Here is an 11,896-nt window from a genome sequence, read left to right as displayed (position 1 = left end):
CGTCTCTCAGGATGCTTAGGGAAAAGATTCCAAAGCCACTGTCAAACATTGCAATCTATTTGGAGTAGATATTTATGGATGGAACATGCCTGAACCCAACATACTGATAATGAGCTGCTAGCAGTAGTTACCTAAAGATTTGACAGCCAAAACTGGAGAGGGAAACACTGAGTTCTGCACCACATCAGTATACCATGCAAATTGCTTCTATCCTAGTACTGGCTAGCCAGTTTGCACACCCGTGACCTTGTTACCCTGATTGTGCCACCTTAATCCCTCACAACTTTTACTCTTTCACTTTCTCTTTTCCTCTTTATCCCTGCTAAACTCTCTGGATACCTGTGTTAACTACTCCAATCCCTGCAAAGCTGTTGCTGCTACACAATTTCTTGGCACTGCAACTTAGCGAATACAGTCACAATTCCCCTTTCCCAGGTATCCTATTCTCTGCTACTCTGTTCTGCTACCTATAATTCATAACACCATTGTTCCAGCCACCTGATCCCTGACACCCCTGTGGCTGATACCCCTTTCCCTAACATAGCAAGGGTAGAATGGTCGGAGCTAGTTGACTTGGGTACTGCTGTCTTCTTGCAGGGATATCGGGACAAGTTATTACTCAGGTATTTAACATGAAGGACTAACTGGAGGTGGAAATGAAAAAGGTTACTCAGAGGTGACTAAAATCTAGAGACATCAACATATCACTGGTTGTTAGGAAAAGAAGGGCCTAAGATGAAAATTGATGAGAAAAGAAAATTTTACAAAGAATACTAGGAATGATGCAATAGGTTTAGCTTATTGTCTTCTACTAGTGATCTGAATCATTTTATGACATAGATATCCAAACGTTTTGCATTTTAAAAATTACATGAAATTGCACATTTACGTGGTATGTATATTAATTTATGGAATAGGTACATATGATCACGTTAATGATATTCAATATTTTATGCTCTATGATATGCTCATGAGTCTGCCTATGTCAATATGAATTGAGCTCTCTATCAATAAATGGCATTTTATTGTCAAATACTAGAAGATTACTAATGTTAGTACCAAAATGAAAGCTAGAACAGGAAAACTGAACAAAGCTACATGTTTGAAGGGAGGGGTCAGTGGTTGTAAGGGTTATGATGAAAGAGAAATTCTTCATCATGTAATCTGGGAAGAATAGAATATATTTTGTTGAATTACTAGATTTTAACCTGAGAAAGCAAAACATTATCTTTATTTTGCTTTTTGGAAACTGTTTAATGATTGGTTTACAATATAATTTTGAAAATTCACTGATGTGAATTATCAGATTATCATTATCCTCAAAGCTGTCTTTAGAGGCAAGAAGATTGTATTCCTTCTTTAATGAATTAATGGAGTAATCTTACTTTGGAATGGACAGATATCCATGACACTTGTTCCAAAACAAGAAAGATACTGGAGAAAAAAAGAGGAAGTAGACCCAAGGCTGATGAAATGAGCATATTTCCTGTTAGGACTTAAAAGGATTTTTGTACAAACAATAAGAATTTCATCTTAATATTATAATTACAAAATCTAGGTGCTACAGGACATCTTTTAAATATAATATTTAATGCTGTTGGATTACTTGAAGAAAAAGGTTCACAGAAAACCTTAAATTCCAGAAAAACTGCAATGCTCCAATAAACACTAAGAAGAAATATAATATAAATATCCAGGCGGGTTGTGGGAAAATGGTGAGGTTCTCACAGGCAACCCACTAAGTATCTCTGACCAAAAGAAGATCTAGTGCCACAGCCACCCATTACCTCAAGAGATCCACTCCAATCAAACTTTAAATACCTAAAGTCTTTTTCTACTACAAAAGGACTATGCTAGCAGGCAAACAAGAAAAGGCAAAAGAGAAAAAGTGAATGGGACTCCTGTGGAGCACCTGTACCACATAGGTCTATGCAATGCTGCACTAGGACTTTCTGCAGAGTTTTAGCAGAGGAGCACCCAAAAGCTGAAGAAAGTGCCCAATACTATACCTGTGAAATGTTAGAAGGGAATCTGGTGAAGATCTCCGAGTTAGTGAATGCCTCTCCCATTCCCCCCGGCCCAGCCCATGGGGAAGGAGCAAACTTAGTATTACCGCCACCATTACAATTGCCAGAAATTGGCACCACCGGGTAAGCCCCCAAAACCAGCCTATACCTGCAGCACTGGCAGGATCCCAGAAGGCCCCTGCCAACCCTTCACAAGATCTCCAGGAAACCACAGCTGCAACCACAGCTATTCTCTATGGGCCAATTGCCCAGCCGATTGAGCTTTCTGATGGGACTTCTCCCTCCTTGCTGCCCTGCACAGACCCCTGGCTCTCACAGATGATGCATGACCAAGCTTCTGCAGGCATTTCTGCTGACACACCGAGCAGCCACAGGCAGAAACCCCCAAGGCTGGCTTCCAGCGCCTGCCACCTCCCACCACGTCTGCTACAGACCAGCTCGGCTCCCCCCACAATCCACACCAGCTTGTCACTCCAACCTCTACCCAGTCCTCCCAGTGCCAGGACTCCTCACACCACCACATAGGAGAGAGACCCTTCAGCATCAGCAAAGCCATCCCCCCACCTTGATCTGCTAACACACAGACCCTCTCATTTAGAACCTGCCAACTCCATCTTAGCCACCATTGCACAGGCTCTGTGGTCCAGCACACCACCAACTACAGACTTGTGAATAACACAACTGGGTCCATGCCCTAGGGGTGGTAATTCTCTGAGGGATCCCAAAGCCCCCTGACACAAGCCCACTTCCAAAGGGATGGATTACATCAAAACTGAACACAGACATAAGCTCTGTTCCTAAGGCTCCTGTGGCTACCTGGGAAAGCCTGGGAACCCAACTCCAGGCCTATGATAGCAGTCTACAAACCTGAAACCCCCAAAACTGCCTGCCACCAGGCCTGAGAATGGAACTCTAAGTAGCAGGCACCCTCCCCAATCAAAAAGCCATCTGCTCCCAACCAAGCCAATAGGAAAGTGGACTACAGCAAGGCACACAAGGTTCCATCAGGAATCTGCTCTGAGGACTACAGGGAGAATAAACTCCCCCAAAAAACCGAAAAATCCATTCTTCAGTATTTTCTTCCTATTTTTCTTTTGCGTTGTTAGTTGTAATGTCTGATCATTTGTTGTTCATTTGTATTTCTATGTGTTACTTATGTGTATTGTGATTTAGAATTTGCTATTCCACTTAAAACTTCTGTTTTTCATTACTATTTGGGATCTGCTTCTACTTTACAATTTGCTAATTTGTAAGTTTTTCTTCTTTCTTTTCTTCTCACTCCCCCTTAACCTCTCTCTCTCTCTCTCTCTCTACCTTACACTATTACTCCATCAGGGCTACCCTGTCTAGTTCTATGCACAAATAAGGCCTCCTTCTATGTGAGTAAACAATAATTACAGGAGTTAACAGAGTAAGCAACTTTTCAATAATATCTGACTGATATTTTTCTAATCTCAGCAAGCCTCCCCAATACACTTTCTTATTTTCATCTTAATCTCTAAGCTACTCCCTACATAACCTTTTTTCAAATTCTTTTCAACCCGTTGCATTCAGTAACAAGGTATTTATTCTCTTCCTACTACATATACCTCTCCCCTAAGCTGTTCTTACCCCTCTACTATCATTATACCCAAGTTCTCTTTTGAAATTAAATTTATATCTCTCTAATCTTAACCCTTCATTTCTCATTCTAATCCAGCGCATTGATCCTTAATGATTTATATGTGACCCAACTTACAGTTGGTTCTATATTTGACTACAAAATTGTTTCCATTTGAGCACTTTGAGTACAAGGGGCCCATCTTGTTAACTCTAAAGAGCAGACTATTTATTAATCAAACCTAGATTGCCTCAAAAGTTACAACTATATGCAATCTCGACCCCAAAGCCAAAATATCCTCTGCAAGCAAAGAAAAAGAGAGCTAAACAGGAAAACACCTCACCTTACCACTGAAACCCTAAGATCTACCCATCTACATGACATCGGGTTGGCTCTGGTCCTAAAAGACTATCCTACTCTTGTAGCAGTGTGGTTCTTGTCTCCAAATGGGCAGAACTAACTGCAGAAACACAAGAAAAATAGCCAATAAACAAATCCCACCACCATCTCCACATAAACAAGCTACATAGCAGTCCCAGTATGACATAGAAGATAATGATCAAGATAGATTAAAAGCATGACTGGTAAACCTGCTGATCGGAAAATTGGAAACCCTACATGGGGTTATCAGAGAGTGCGAAGAGGCCAACCAGAAGTTAATAGATGACTTCATGGCCTCCACAAATAAAAAGGTAGAGGAACTCCAGCAGAGGGAGAAAGAATCTAATGAAAAGATAAGAACCTAGATTATTTAGTGGAAAGAAAAGTCTGATAACCAACTCCAGGAGGTAAGGCAATCTATTCAAGACTTGAAAGAGAACCTTAATAAAGAGCTGGGCACCATTAAGAAAAACCACCAAGAAGGAAAGGGGTTAAACACCAAAGTACAAGTCTTCAACCTAGACTGGAAGAAGCCGAAGAAAGAATATATGTAGCTGAAGACAGTTTAGACTCCATAGAGAAAGAGCACACCATTTTTCATAACAAAATTAAGCATGACAGATCAATGCAGGAAATACAGGAAACGTTCAGAAAGCTTAATTTGAGAATAATAGGAATACAAGAGGGGCTGGAGAGGGAAGTCAATGCATTAGGAAATGCATTCAGCAAAATCCTAGCAGAGAACTTCCCAAATATACAAAAGGACAGGCCCATACACATGCAAAAAGCTTTTAGAAACCCAAATAGACCAGATAGGACATCCCACCTCTACATTACAATCCATACCGCTCAATAGCGACTAAAGAAAGAATTCTTAAAGCTGCCAGGGAGAAGAGATCAATCACATATAAAGGTAACCCATTCAGAATTACCTCAGATTTCACAGAAGACACTATAAAAGCAAGAATGTCCTGGAAAGAGGTATGCCATGTCCTAAAGTCAAATAACTACCAACCAAGAATAATCTACCCAGCTAACCTCTCATTCACAGCAGAAGGACAAATAAAAACCTTCCACAGCACGTTAAATCTGATGCAATATACCGCTACCAAACCAGCTCTTCAAAAATTCCTAAAAGAGGTTCTACATATAGAAAACCAACTAGAAGAGAATATAGTCAATGAAGTGCTCCACAAACACAGAAATATGTAATCACAAGAACAGCCAAGGCACAGCTTCCCCCCCCCCCAAAAATTGGATAAAATGGTAGGGACAGACAAACGCCTCTGTGTCTTAACCCTCAATATTAATGGTCTTAACTCTCCAATTAAGCGACATATATTGTCCAGTTGGATCAGAAAGCAAGATTCTTCTATCTGCTGTCTTCAAGAGACACACCTTGCCCAAAAAAATGAACATTCTGAAAGTGAAAGGCTGAAATAAAATATATCAAGCAAATGGACCCCATAAACAGGCAGGATTTGCAATCATAATATCATATAAATAGACTTCAAATTAAAATCAATGAGAACTGATAAAGAAGGTCACTACATACTAATTAAAGGATCTCTTCTTCAGGAGGATATTATGATCCTAAATATCAACTCACCAAATAATAGAGTACCAAAATTTATCTAAGAAACACTACTTTCAATCCAGTCTCACATAGATTCAAAGACATTAGTTGTTGGGGACTTTAACACACCATTCCTTTCAATAGAGAGACCAATCTGGCATAAACTCAAGAGAGCAACCTCGGATCTTAAAATATGCATAGATCAACTAGACTTAACAGATATTTAACGAATATGTCACCTAGCAGCATCAGATTACACCTTCTGATCAGCAGCACATGGGACATTCTCCAAAATAGACATCATTCTAGGCCATTTAGCAAATCTGTCCAAATTTTAAAACATTGAAATTATGCCCTGTATTCTCTTAGACCATAAGGGAATAAAATTAGAATTCAACATCAAAAGCCCCCAAAGGAAATACTGTAACACATGAAGGCTGAACAACACACTCTTGAATCATCAGTGGAAGGAAGAGATTGGAAAGTAAACACAACTGTTCAGGACATTCAACAAAAATGAACACACAAATTACTAGCTTCTCTGAGACACAGAAAGGCAGTACTCAGAGGCAAGTTTATAGCTCTGAGTTCCTCCATTAACAAATTGGAGAGATCTGAAACTAAAAATTTAATGAGTCACCTAAAGTTCCTTGAAAAAGAACAAGCTAAACCCAAATTCAGTAGATGGGAACAAATAATTAAAATTAAATCCAAATTAAATAAATTACATTTAAAGAAAAACTATTGAAAGAACTGACAAAACAAAGAGTTGATTCTTCGAAAAAATTAATAGAATTGACAGACCCCTACCAAATCTAATAAGAAAAATATAGTACACACCCAAATAGACAGACTCAGAGATTAGAATGGAAACATCACGGTAGAAATAGCCAAGATTCAGGGGCTGAGAAGGTGGCTCAGTGGTAGAGCGCTTGCCTTGCATACTTGAGGCCCTGGGTTAGATTCCTCAGCACTACATAAGCAAAAAGAAAAAAGCCGGAAGTGGCACTGTGGCTCAAGTGTTAGAGAACTAGCCTTGAGCTGAAGAGCTGAGGGACAGCGCCCAGGCCCAGAGTTCAGGCCCCACTACCAGAACCCCCCCCTCAAAAAAAAAAAACAAAAAAAGAAATAAACAAGATTTAGGATATAGTAAGAGAGTACTTCTCAAAACTTTATGCTAGTAAGTTTGAGAATCTTAAAGGTATGGACAAATTTCTAGCAAATATTGACATGCCCAAACTAAACCAAGATGATTTAAACCAACTTAACAGAGTCATATCAAGCATCAAAATAGAAGCAGCAATAAAAGACCTCCAACTTTTCCCAGGTGCCGGTGGCTCACGCCTGTAATCCTAGCTACCAGGAGGCTGAGATCTGAGGATCACAGTTCAAAGCCAGCCTGGGCAGAAAAGTCCGTGAGTCTCCAATAAATCACTAGAAAAAACGGAAGTGGTGCTGTGGCTCAAGCAGTACAGAGCTCACCTTGATCTGAAATGTGCAGGGATAGCGCCCAGGCCCAGAGTTTAAGTCCCATGACCGGCAAAAAAAGAAAAAAAGACCCCCCAGCAAAGAAAGGCCTAGGACTAGATGGATTTACATCTGGATTCTACAAAGCCTTCAAGGCAGAACTCACACCAATATTCCTCCATCTCTTCAATGAAATTAAATGTAAAACATACCTACCACACTCTTTTTATGAATTCAGCATAATCCTCCTCCTAAAACCAGGGACTCATCAAAGAAAGAGCACTATACACCCATTTCTTTCATGAATTTCGATGCAAAATTTCTCAATAAAATCTTGGCCAATCAACTTCAACAACTCATCAAAAAAAATCATACACTGAGATCAAACAGGATTCATTTCAGTGATGCAAAACTGGTTGAAAATAAACAAAACGATATAATTCATCTCATCAACAAGAACAAGAATAAGAACCACATGATTATCTCAATAGATGTGGAAAAAACTTTCACAAGATCCAACACTTATGATGAAGGCTCTGGATAAACTAGGAATCCATGGAAAATTCCTCAATACAATAAACGCTGTATATGACAAACCTACAGCCAGCATTATACTTATTGGCAAAAGATAAGACCATTTCCTCTAAATTCCAGGAACATGACAAGGATGTCGACTCCCTTCAGTCCTCTTCAAACTAGTATTAGAATGCCTAGCTAGGGTAATAAGAGAAGACGCTGACATAAAGGGTATCCAAATAGGGGGAAACGAAGTACAACTCTTCCTCTTTGCAGAAGATATGATCTTGCATTTACAGAAACCTATAGATTCAACTCCTAATTACTTGAGCTGATCGGAAACGTTGGCAAAAAAGAAAGGTATAAAATTAACCCTCAGAAATCAATAGCTTTCCTGTATTTCAACAATGAGAAGAGGGCAGGTGAAATTAGGAAAGCAACCCCTTTTACAATAGCCCCACAAATGAATAAAATACTTAGGAGTAAAGTTAACCAAATGGATGAAGGACCTCTATAACAAAAACTTTAAAAACTTAAAAAAAAAGATTTAAAGGAGAACTAAGCAAGTGGAAAAACCTCCCATGCTCCTGGATTGGGAAGATTAACATCGTGAAAATGGCAATACTGCCCAAGGCTACCTACAAATTCATTGCAATACCTATCAATATCCCAACTTCATTCTTCAATGAAATAGAGGAAGCAATCCAAAAATTCATATGGAACAATAAAAAACCCTGAATAGCAAAAACAATCCTTAGTTGAAAGAGCAGCACTGGAGGAATATCAATTCAAAATTTCAGAACTCTAATAAAAAGCCATAGTAATCAAAATAGCTTGGTCCTGGCACAAGAACAGACTCTAGGATGAATTGTTTAGGACTGAAGACCCAGAAATGAACCCACAGATCTATAGCTACCCAACCTTTGATAAGGGTGCTAAAGAAATTGAATGGGGGCTGGGAAGGTGTCTCAGTGGTAGAGTGCTTGCCTTGCATGCATGAGGCCCTGGGTTCTATTCCTCAGCACCACATAAACAGAAAAAAAAGCCAGAAGTGGTGTTGTGGTTCAAGTGGTAGAGCTCTAGCCTTGAGCTGAAGAGCTGAGGGACAGCACCCAGGCCCTTAGTTCAGGCCCACAATCGGACTCCCCCCCCCCCAAAAAAAAGAAGTTGAATGGAAAGAAAAAACAGCTTTTTCAGTAAATGGTGTTGGTAAAATTGGTTAAAAACTTGCAGAAAACTAAAGATAGGACCGTATCTAACACCCTGCACCAGAATCAACTCCAAATGGATCAAAGACCTCTAAAGAAAAGCAGAGTCCATGAAAACATGACAGGAAGGAATAGGAGAAACTCTAGGGTTCTTTGGCACAAGCCAAAAGTTTCTTAATACAGACCCAGAAGCACAACAAATCAAAGAAAAGTTAGGCAAATGATATTGCATGAAACTGCAGAGCTTCTGCAAGGCAAAAGACATGGCTCGCAAGATCAACAGAAATCCCACGGACTGGGGGAAAATCTTCACTAGCCAAACAATGGACAAGGTTCTCATGTCTAAAATATACTTAGAACTCAAAAAACTAAATCTCCTAAAAACAAATCCTCAAACAACTGCCCAATTAACAAATGGGCTAAATACTTAAAGAGAGACTACTCTGAAAAGGAAATAAGAATAGCCAATAGAGACATGATGTAATGCTTAGCTCCTCTAGCCATAAAAGAAATACAAATCAAGATAACACTGAGATTCCACTTCATCCCAGTTAGAATGGCTATAATCAGGAAATTTAGTAACAGATGCTGGAGGCCATGTGGCTAGAAGAGAACCATACTGCATTGTTGGTGGGAGTATAAACTTGTTGAACCACGCTGGAAAGCAGTATAGAGGTTCCTCAAAAGACTCCACATTGCACGGTGCTGGTGGCTCACGCCTGTAATCCTACCTACTGAGGCTGAGATCTGAGGATCGTGGTTCAAAGCCAGCCCGTGCAGGAAAGACCATGAGAATCCTATCTCCAATAAACCACTAGAAAACTGGAAGTGGAGCTGTAGTTCAAGTGGTAGAGCGCTCACCTTGAGCTGAAGAGTTGAGGGACAGAGCCAAGGCCAAGAGTTCAAGCCTCACAACCGACAAAAAAAAGAAGACTCCACATAGAGCTCCATTATGGCCCAGCAATCCCACTTTTGGGATTTTACCAAAATAATCGCAAACAGGGTAATACCAAAGCTACCAGCACAATCATGTTTATCACAGCATTATTTACCATAGCTAAGATAGGGAACCAACCCAAATGCCCCTCAGTATATGAATGGATCAAGAAAATGTGTTATAAATATATACAATGAAATTCTATGCCTCCATCAGAAAGAAGGACATTGCCTCATTTGTTAGGAATTGGAAAGACTTGGAAAAAATTATATTAACTGAAGTAAGCCAGGCCCAAAGAAACATAGTTTCCATGGTTTCCCTTGTTTGCAATTACTAGCACAGGTCTAGAACAAGCAGAGAAGTTCAAAGGCTATGTACACACGAACACATGAGATAATAGGAAGCAAAATGTACCCCAAGACAGGGACACAGTGGTTTTTTCTATATTGCTAGTGTTTTATAATGTACTTAAAATGCACTATGTGAATCTTTTGTTTCTTCTGTATGTTTTTCTCCGCCCGTGTAACTCCTGTTTTCACTGGATCTGATACTCGTGTTCTGCACTTGTACATACATTTTTGTAATTTGGGGAGTGGAAAGGATATTGGGGAACGTTTAAATGAGGATGCAGGCTTATCCATTGTGATGACAAGATGTACAGGACACTATGTTAAAAAACGAACTTTACAATGCAGGGTGGGGAGGTCAGGAGGTGTTTGGGGGGGGGGAGGGAAGTGATGGTAGAGGCAAAACAAAGGAAGAGTTAAATGCTTGCTATGAAATGTACTCATTACCGTACTTATGTACCTGTAACCCCTCTCTACAACATTTTTAGTATATATATATATATATATTCGTATATTTATGTATAGACATACATTTTTTTAAAGAAAATGAACTTTACAACTTCAGCGGGGGAGGGGTTTAGTTATAGAGGTGGGAGGGAAAGAGTGGTAGGGGGAAAACAAAGGAGGAGGAAACAATGCTCAATAGGAAATGCACTCATTGCCTTGTTCATGTAACTGTAACCCCTATGTACAGCATTTTTACAGTAAAAAACTTAAAAAATTAATTCATGAGTCAAAGCAAGCCCTAGCAGGAAAGTCTGTCAGATACTGATCTCCAACTAACCACGAGAAAACAGGGAGTGGCACTGTGGCTCAAGTGGTAGAGAGCTTGGCTCGAGCTGAAATTCAACCCAAAGACCAACAAAAAGAAAAAAAAATGAAAGCACCAAACAACCTGAAGATGTTGTCCAGAATAATGAGTGTGGCATAATGGAATTACATGACTTAGTCACTTGCAACCAAGTTTACCAGGGGAGATGGTGGGTGATTTGTGTGTGTACCAAAACCTGCAAAATTATTTTGCTTTTTCCCAAGGAGGGAGGAAGGGAGGAATGGAGGAGGGGAGAAGAAGTTTGTTTGGCCTTGACTTTTGGTTCAGTGATTGCCTTCTGGAGTCAAGTTCAGAGAAATTTCACTTGTAATCCTACTTACATGCCGGGTAAAGAAGTCATTCCATGGAAGTGGTCTGTGTCGTGTCCTTGGCCAGGTCCCAACCACCACTGGGTAATCCAAGTCCCAATTCAGGACCAAGATGCCTTGAAGACAACTGATCCACTGGGCAGGAGGACCTAACCACGCCCAGAAAAGACAGAAAGTACCATGCTGAGGGCAGCACCGGAGATCTAGACTGGGCAGAGATTTTTTTGTGATTCTCATTTTGTATTACTACTTTGATTCTACAAAATAAACTATGGATTTTAACTTTCTTCCCTCCCTTTGCATAAAACTCACAAAAACCTTGTCTTTAGCTTTTAAGACACTTAACTCTTAGGTCTGGCCAATCATTTCCAGGATAGTGAATTACTTAATTGTATTTTGAACGCATAAAACATGTATATAAAACTAGCATATTTCGATCTTATGAGAAAACAGCCTTGTTCTTCTCTGGTGTTATGACTAGTGTGATAATGCTCACTCAGGTTTATATCATTGTGCAATCATTGTTCCATTTTCTTCAGTAAACAGTTTTTCAGGACAGGAGAGCTGTGAGGGGAGAATATGGGATGAATAATTTATCTGTACTTCTTGTGGCCTGGGAAGAGCTTCTCAGAATGTTTGCAAGAGGAAATAGAACTCCATATAGACCGAATATAGAAAAAGATACACACCTTCAGTG

The sequence above is a fragment of the Dipodomys spectabilis genome, unplaced genomic scaffold, assembly GCF_019054845.1.
Source record: "Dipodomys spectabilis isolate Male_0828 unplaced genomic scaffold, ASM1905484v1 ptg000142l, whole genome shotgun sequence".
In the NCBI taxonomy this organism is placed as follows: Eukaryota; Metazoa; Chordata; class Mammalia; order Rodentia; family Heteromyidae; genus Dipodomys; species Dipodomys spectabilis.
Note: the sequence above shows the minus strand (reverse complement) of the source record.